The sequence below is a fragment of the Pelophylax lessonae genome (genome assembly GCF_965119305.1).
Source record: "Pelophylax lessonae genome assembly, chromosome: 12".
Lineage (NCBI taxonomy): Eukaryota > Metazoa > Chordata > Amphibia > Anura > Ranidae > Pelophylax > Pelophylax lessonae.
Window position 1 is genome coordinate 139,151,091 of NC_138779.1, and position 8,357 is coordinate 139,159,447.

Consider the following 8,357-nt stretch of genomic DNA (forward strand, 5'->3'; position numbering starts at 1 on the left):
TTTCCATGCTTGTGCTGACACTTCATTGAAGGAGATATGGTGGAAGGGGTGATCGCCCCTAAAGGGATCCCTAGGGTCCAGGTTGTTAGAGCAAACAAGCAAGGAGGATTCTATTTGGCCCATAGGGTTTCAGGAGAATTGTGATACCACTGTGGCAAGGTAATAGTCTTCAAAGTCGTTGTAACTGGAGCCTCCCATAGACCTATGTTTAATGAGTTTTGGATGGGCGCAATGGGGTTTCTTACCTTGCCATATGTATTTACTTAGCAAGGATTGTAGAAGTCTACGAGGGGTAGTTATAGGGAGGGTTCTGAAAAAATAGAGTATTTGTGGCAGGTGTATCATTTTAAAAGAAGCCAATCTGCCTGACCATGACAGGTTGTGTTTTGCTAGTTGGTGGAGGTCCGTTTGTAGTTTTGGGGCTAAGGGGCTATAGTTGGCTGCAAATAGGCCTTTCACAGATTTGATGTGTTGAATACCGAGGTATGAGATGCTGCTATTTGCCCAGGCAAAGGAAAATTGCATTTGTAATAAGTTTCTAGTGGTACCATCTATAAACCTAGGTCCAGGATGAACAACTTGGTTTCATTTACTTTGTAGTAGGATATTTTGCTAAATGCTTGTAGAGATTTATATATCTCCACCACAGAAAAATCTGGATTTGTAATCATTAGAATTATATCATTAGCAAACAAGCTGATGAGTGTGACGATTGACCAATGGTAAATCCAGATATATGTTGGCTGGCTCTAATGTGCTCCGCTAGGGGTTCCATCAGCAAGTTAAATATTAATAGGGAAAGTGGGCAGCCCTGTCTGGTGCCGTTAAATTTTTAGAAGGGTTGTGATAACATTTCAGAGGAATATACCCTTGCAGAGGGTGATGTGTAGAGGGCGAGTATTCCATTTAGGATGTTCCCTTGAAAGCCAAATTTATGAATAACTTGTTGAAGGTATGTCCAGTGGATTCTGTCGAATGCCTTTTCTGCATCTAAAGACAGGAGTAGAGAAGGTGTTCTGGATGCTTCAGCTTGATAAATAATATTGATGAGCCATCTGGTGGCATCAGATGATAAGCGACCTTTAGTAAGGCCTGATTGATATTGATGTATCAGGATAGGTAGGATGTTATTTAGTCGTGTGGCGACAGTTTTGGCGTAGATCTTCAGATCCAGGTTTAGCAGGGATATTGGTCTAAAATTTTGCAGGTAAGTCGGCTCCTTCTCTGGCTTTGGGAGAATGATTGTTGAAGCTTGTAGCATTTCAGAAGTTAATAGGGAAGAGAAGGCAGCTTCGATATATAAGGAAAGAGGTAAGGGGCCAATAATGGGGAGAATTGTTTGAAATATTCACTAGTCAGTCCGTCAGGACCAGGGGCTTTCTCACTAGGGAGGGATCTAATAACAGCTTGGATTTCTTGTTCTGTAAATGGTTCATTGAGGGATGCAAGCTGTGAGGCTTATAGGGATGGTAGGCTGATCTGGTTAGGGAAAGAATTGATGGGTTTGATAGAGGGCTGACAGGTGGAAGAATCTTGTCTAATATTATATAAATCGCTGTAATATGTGCTAAATGCATCCGCAATGCCTTGGCGGTTCAGTATTTTGTCTTTGGAGTGGGGTTGGTACAGGTAAGCTATCTTAGTTTTTACTCAATGGCCTTTAATACGTCAAGCCAAAGATTTACAGCTTTGTTGGAAGTGGAGTATGTGGTAGTTTTCAATTTGCGTTGCATCTTTTCAAAACAACCCAAAGAAAAAAAGTCTTGGCTTTTGCCTTAGAGACATGAGTTGAGCTGGTAGTATTGGTAAGGGATGTGACTTATTTTGTTGTTCTGGATTTTTGATTTGAAACATGAGGATATCTATACGCTGCATCCTTTCCCTTTTCACATGAGGGCCTACTTGTATAAATACTCCTCTTATAAAAGCTTTGTGTACCATACCAGGGTCAGAAACTGTGCCCACATTGGTGTTGAAGAAATCAGATAAATGGTTGGAAAGATTTTGAGCGTGCAACAGGTGTTGAAGTAGAAAATTATATACAAGTCAGACAAAGTGTTGGATTGCTGGGGAGAGTCAGCGACAATGATGCTGAAAGGTGTGTGGTCTGACCATGATATGATATGAATATTAGAGGATTGGACTTTTTGCAGTAGCCATTTGTCTGTAAGAAAGAGGTCACTACTAGGGATGATCGAACTTTTGAAAAGTTCGGTTCGACCAGAACACCCGAACTTCCCAAAAGTTCGGCCCGGATTTCAGAACCCCATTGAAATCAATGGGACCCGAACTTCGGTAATCAAAAAACACAATTTTGAAGCCCTAAAATCCAATAAATGCCCCTAAAAAGTGCCTAGGGTTCTGGGTCATGCCCCAGGGACTATTAATCACACAAAAAGTTCTTAAAAATTGTCATTTTTGATAGAGAGTCAATTATTGAAAAAAAAAAAAAAAAAAAGAGATTTTGGATTTAGTGTCTGGGGGGTCTAAAAAGTGTACCTGTGAAGTTTCAGCTCTGTAGCATGTCCAGAACCATAAAAAAAAGATTGTTTGTATTATGTCACTTATAGAACAGGGATATGGCTTCTCTATTTTCACACCTTGCCGGTTTTGTAGCAAGCGTTTTTTTGGGCATTTTTTGGGGGTTATTGGAGGCAGGCATAACATCAGAACTTCTATGCAGGGGTATAAATACACACACACTTATATGTATATATACCCATACACATATATAGGTGTGAAAGTAGCAGAACACTATACTTGTGCTAATGAAATAATTAACACCAATATGGTTACGCTCCTATCACACCTATATATGTGTATGTGTAAAATACATATAAGTGTGTGTGTATATATATATACCCCTATTCAGAAGTTCAGATGTTTTGCCTGCCTCCAAAGACGGCCAAAAAAATGCCCAAAAAAACGCCAGCTACAAAAACGCCCAGGTGTGTTTTTGCAGCAGGCGTTTTTTTTTGGGCATTTTTTGGGGGTCTTTGGAGGCAGGCAAAACATCTGAACTTCTGTATAGGGGTATATATATATACACACACACTTATATGTATTTTACACATACACATATATAGGTGTGATAGGAGCGTAACCATATTGGTGTTAATTATTTCATTAGCGCAAGTATAGTGTTCTGTTACTTTCACACCTATATATGTGTATGGGTATATATACATTTAAGTGTCTGTGTATATATATACCCCTATACAGAAGTTGAGATGTCATGCCTGCCTCCAAAGAACCCCAAAAAAATGCCCAAAAAAAACCCCTGCAATAACACACCTGGGCGTTTTTTTTTTTTTTTGGCGCAGGCGTTTTTTTGGGCATTTTTTTGGAGGCAGGCAAAACATCTGAAATTCTGTATAGGGGTATATATATATATACACACACACTTATATGTATTTATGCACATACACATATATAGGTGTGATAGGAGCGGAGCCATATGCCTGTTAATTATTTCATTAGCGCAAGCATAGTGTTCTGCTATTTTCACACCTATATATGTGCAGGTTTATATATACAGACATGTGTGTGTATATATACCCCAATACACAAGTTTAGATGTCATGCCTGACTCCAAACTTGTCCTCAAAAAATCCCTATAAACGCCTGCAGCCAAAAAGCAGGCTGACCGGCGAGAAGCCATATTAGTGCACTGAATGTGACCTAAGAGAAACAATGTTTCCTCTATAGCGGTCACCCTGATATGGAAGGGTTTGGTCACCCTGCCATAGCAGTCAGTGTCAGTTGACCCTACACTACATTACGGTCACCCTGGCACTTAACACTTTCCCTACAGAAACTGCTTCCACTCTCTTCCATGTCCCTGTATTACAATGCTAGGAATTTGGCGGGGGCTATCTTATATACTGGGGGGGCGTATTCACTAATGATTGGCCCAGGGACCCCCTAGTCACTCCAATCACATTCCTAGCATTCTCCTGCCCCCTCAATTGGCTTTTACTAATGGTTCTGGTCCAATCACAGGCTTTTAAAGCCCATTTCCTGGCCCATTGCATTTTGGTCGGTTCTGGTTGCCGAATTCCGAACTTTTTCAGCAAAAAGTTCTAAATTCGGCCGAACCTCGAACAGTCAATGTTCGGGTCGAACCGATGGTCGACCCGAACCGTTCAATCATCCCTAGTCACTACGTTAGTATGATTTGTGAAAGGATGAATAGTATGTGTAGTCATGTTCAGTTCCATGGTAACATCTCCAGACATTGAAGAGATCTTTGGCATGTAGGAAATTCACCAGATGAGATTGATGGCACTTGGCGGTAAGAAGATGAGTCCAGATGAGCGTCCGGGACAATATTAAAGTCCAGGTGACCTTGTTAGGATTCCTTAGCAACCTTCATAATATTGCTAAGGAAAGACATTTGATGCGTGTTTGGAGCATAAATGTTCATCAGCGCGTATGGAGTGATGTTTTTAGAACAGACAAGAACAATAAATCTGCCACTGGGGTCCAGGATCTTGTTGTGGAATTGGAATGTTACTGTGTCTTTAACGGCATTCATAACTCCCCTTTTTTTTTTTTTTAAAAGTATGCTTGGAAAATGTGCAAACAACAAGTGAGTGATAAATTGGATAACTGGTGAAGAAATGTAGCGGAATAAACAAGCTGAGATCAGTGAATATGCAATGGAGGAACAGTTAGTCAGGTTTGGAGCTGTGGGTTGAGGAAAAATAACTTGTGCCACTATTAGCCCTTCATAAGGCTGCATAATCCAGGTTTTGGTTGGTGGTTGATGGTATCCGGCCATGATAGTTGCGGCAGTTGGAAGTTGGATTTCTCAAAGCAGATGGAGTGTTTGGATCATGATGTACGTCCAGGATGATACCCCATTTGTAGAGGAGTTTCATCCCTCGTGTAAGAGTAGTGAGGATTTGAGAAGTGCCATTTTTGGTGATCCGCAGTGTTGCTGGGTAACACCATTTGTATTGTTTTTTTTTGGTCGTGCATAGTCTTTGTGATAGAGTTAAGCTGCCTTCGCAGCTGGAGAGTGTATTTCGATAAATCTGGAAAGAGTTGGACGTTTTCACACATTGCAGGGACAGATGGCATAGATCTCGCGGTGGTAAGCAGATGTTCTTTTACATGAAATAAATGAACCCGCATGAGTACATCTCTAGGTACTGAATCTGCTAAATGTGGTGGCTTGGAGATAAGGTGTATTCGGTCTATTGTTATTTCAAGTGACATGGCGTCAGGTAAAATGGCAGTCATGAGATTCCGTATATAATTAGGGATGTCATTTGGTGGAACAGACTCAGGAATTTCCGCGCAAATGAACATTGTTGCTGCGGGACCTGCCCTCTAGGTCCGTAAATTTTGCCTTGATCCATGACTGGTCATCTTTAACTTTCTCATATGCATTCCCTAAATCATTAACTGTGTTAGTACATTCCTCCATTTTATTTTTAATGCATGACAATCTCTCTCCTAAATTATGCAGATCTGATGAAAATGTATTTATTAGAGAAGAGAAGTCTGTTATAAGTGAGGTCTGGAGTCTTAGGAGCATATCTTTTAGAGTGGTGTCTAGTATTGGCTGCCCAGTTGTGGAGAAGGACGCCATAGATGATTGCAGGGCCTGATTGGGCTGCAGGGGGTTAACTTCCTGGCTCTCTCCAGTTGCTGCATGTGGCGATGCATCAATCCTCATGCGGGCCTTGGCTGGACTGCCTGAGACTGGGCTACCCCTCTCTGAGTGATTAGGGGACAAGGAAAGCAGTTGTGCATCTGTGTCTCCCTGGATTGCATCAGGAAGATCAGTGAAGGCAGAGGAGGAACGCGTGGCCACTGGGCATGACTGACCTGCAGCGCTGCCTTCAGGAACAAAGCTGTTAGCTTTTTGGGCTGGTGATTCTCTTTCTGCTTCCGAGACATGGTGGTGGAGGGTGTTCGGGTTGATGGGAGGCCGGATGACCGTGGATGGGCTGTGAATGGGACCCGCCGTCGCTACTTCAGTCTCCTCAGACAGTGGAGCTCTCTTTTGAAGCGTCCATCTTGAGTGCTGGCAAACCATGCCCCGCTTTATCAAACACTTTTGCTAGAAACTATTTAGATTACCCTTCTGGGCGATGACCCATAAAAAGCTAAATCCCAAAAATTTTCCACTGGGCACAGTTGCATTTTACATGTAAACAGATACATTTTTATGCAGGAATTTAATAATGTGAGAATCATTGCTGGTAGTACTAGTAATTTATGGCCCACTTGCTGGGAAAGTTAGCTCTAGAAACACTAAAAAAGTTATATTGCAGCCAATTCATGCTTAGATTTAGTTACTAAGAACATTTTCAGCCAGTAAAGAAAATACCTGTTGGTCATTCCAGAAGAGTGATGCCCTTGTTACTTCTCGTAAGCTGAAAATAAAGTACATACTACAAATCCCATCAATGCTTCATGTAATGTGTATAAACAAAGGCAGACACGATTAAAGACCTGTCTGTGATACAACTATGGTTCTCTCCATATACGTATACAATGGAGAAATGAGTATAGACATGAAGGGACAGGAAGTGTGTTATGTGCAGGATAACCACGTACAGTTAAAAAGAAAAGTGTCCCAGGAATGTGGGCAGAAACACACATTTCTACCTGCGTTTTCAGAACGGCGTGAAATATGTAGCAAAACAAGCATCACACTTATGGTGCAATTATTTCCTAATGGCACTCCAAAAGCATGTGGCAGTCCTGCATTTTGTCATGTGTTTGCCATGTGACAAAATGTGTAAAAAAAAATGGCGCAAAACATGCAATGCTAAGTGTCAAAAAAGTACTTTGCATGTTCGGCAGCCAATTTAAGAATAAGCTGCCCTATGCTGTTGTGCGATATATGCATTAAAAAAACTTGATGCAGATTGCACAGGTTTGAATGCAGCCTAAAAGCCCATTCCAAACAAAACTTGGAGTTTTATTCTCTGAATAGAGAGGAGAAGTGCTAGAACAGATGATTAAGGAGATTTGCATGTTGCATTTTAAAAGCTTTCTGTGTCTCTAGAGGCAATTCTTTTTTTTTTATTTCTGTTCAATGTGAGATATGTCTCCTGGCCAGAAAGTGAGAGGAAATCTCTCTACAAAGGGCACGGACCACATTTATATTTTGACTGTGGTTCTAAACCTTCCTCACTCTACCAAAAAATTCATTTTTACTGCTTCATGTGCCCCCATTAGGGTGATTTTCCTGTAATTCCTGTTCTATCTAACACAAAAGAAATAGACAGGAAGCGGAGAGATTTTCCCTTGCTTCCTGTTCTGTCTGACACCCGTCAAATAAACAGTAAGGGCCTAATTCGCTAAGAATAAGGAGAATAAATAGTCACTCTACATTTAATTACTCCCAAGTAAAACAACTGAGACGTCAACAAGGTGAACATGTGAAAGGAAAAGTAGGAGTACAAATAGGCGATGTGACAAACTCACTCACAACAGGGACTTTTGGAGGGGACTGCAGGCTAGCTTCCTGCCTACTGACTATGGGTCCTGGCTTGTGGGGGAACACTGCTCTCTGTGGGGTGTATGCAGGCGGTAATGTTACTTTGGATTCAAGTCCACATCTCCCCAAGACACACAGACTCTAGGACCCTAGGCCTAGGATCCATGTTAAAGGCCTAGCTGCCTATTGCCAATAGGGGACTGTCTGTCTTGCCACACTCATGGCAGATGCTAATGTCCTCAGCCCAACCACCTGTCTTCCACACAGGGTTGATTGTGCTGATTAACTCATCTATTGTCTACTGTGGGGATGTGTTTACACTTATAATAATGTGTATTGTTCTTTAGGAGCTTAATGACGGCAAGTCTGCTAGGTAATTAGCTCAAGTTAATTAAATCACTGTCATCTATTAGTTTCTAGTGGGAAAGTAGAATACCATTTGTGTTGGTTGTTCTTTAGATTTGTTTATTATATTTTTGTACACAATTTCATCTGCATATGATAATGTAATCAGGCAGCTGACCTGGTGGGGTATATATTCGGTGTGAGTTTGTTCAATAAATGTTCCCGATTTTATACAAGCTATTCTCGGCTAATTTTGTACGGGGGCAGATAAAATATCTGATCCAGGAGGAGAAGGGAGAGGAGGTTGTCGTCCTCCCTCCACAACAGTCAGTCAGAGTGGAGGAAACTGTCTTTCCTCCCTAGCCAGGATCTGTGCACCTTGGAGACGGTACCAGAGAAAGGTTTTCCGACACTCAGATGAGGGTAAGTAAGATGGAGCAGCTGACTCCCCTTCCCAGCAGCAGACAGCACCCCAGAATGATGACACCAATTTAGCAGAAGAGCTGGGCATTAGAGCAGAGTGCTGCTGACCTCTGCCCTCATCTAGCAA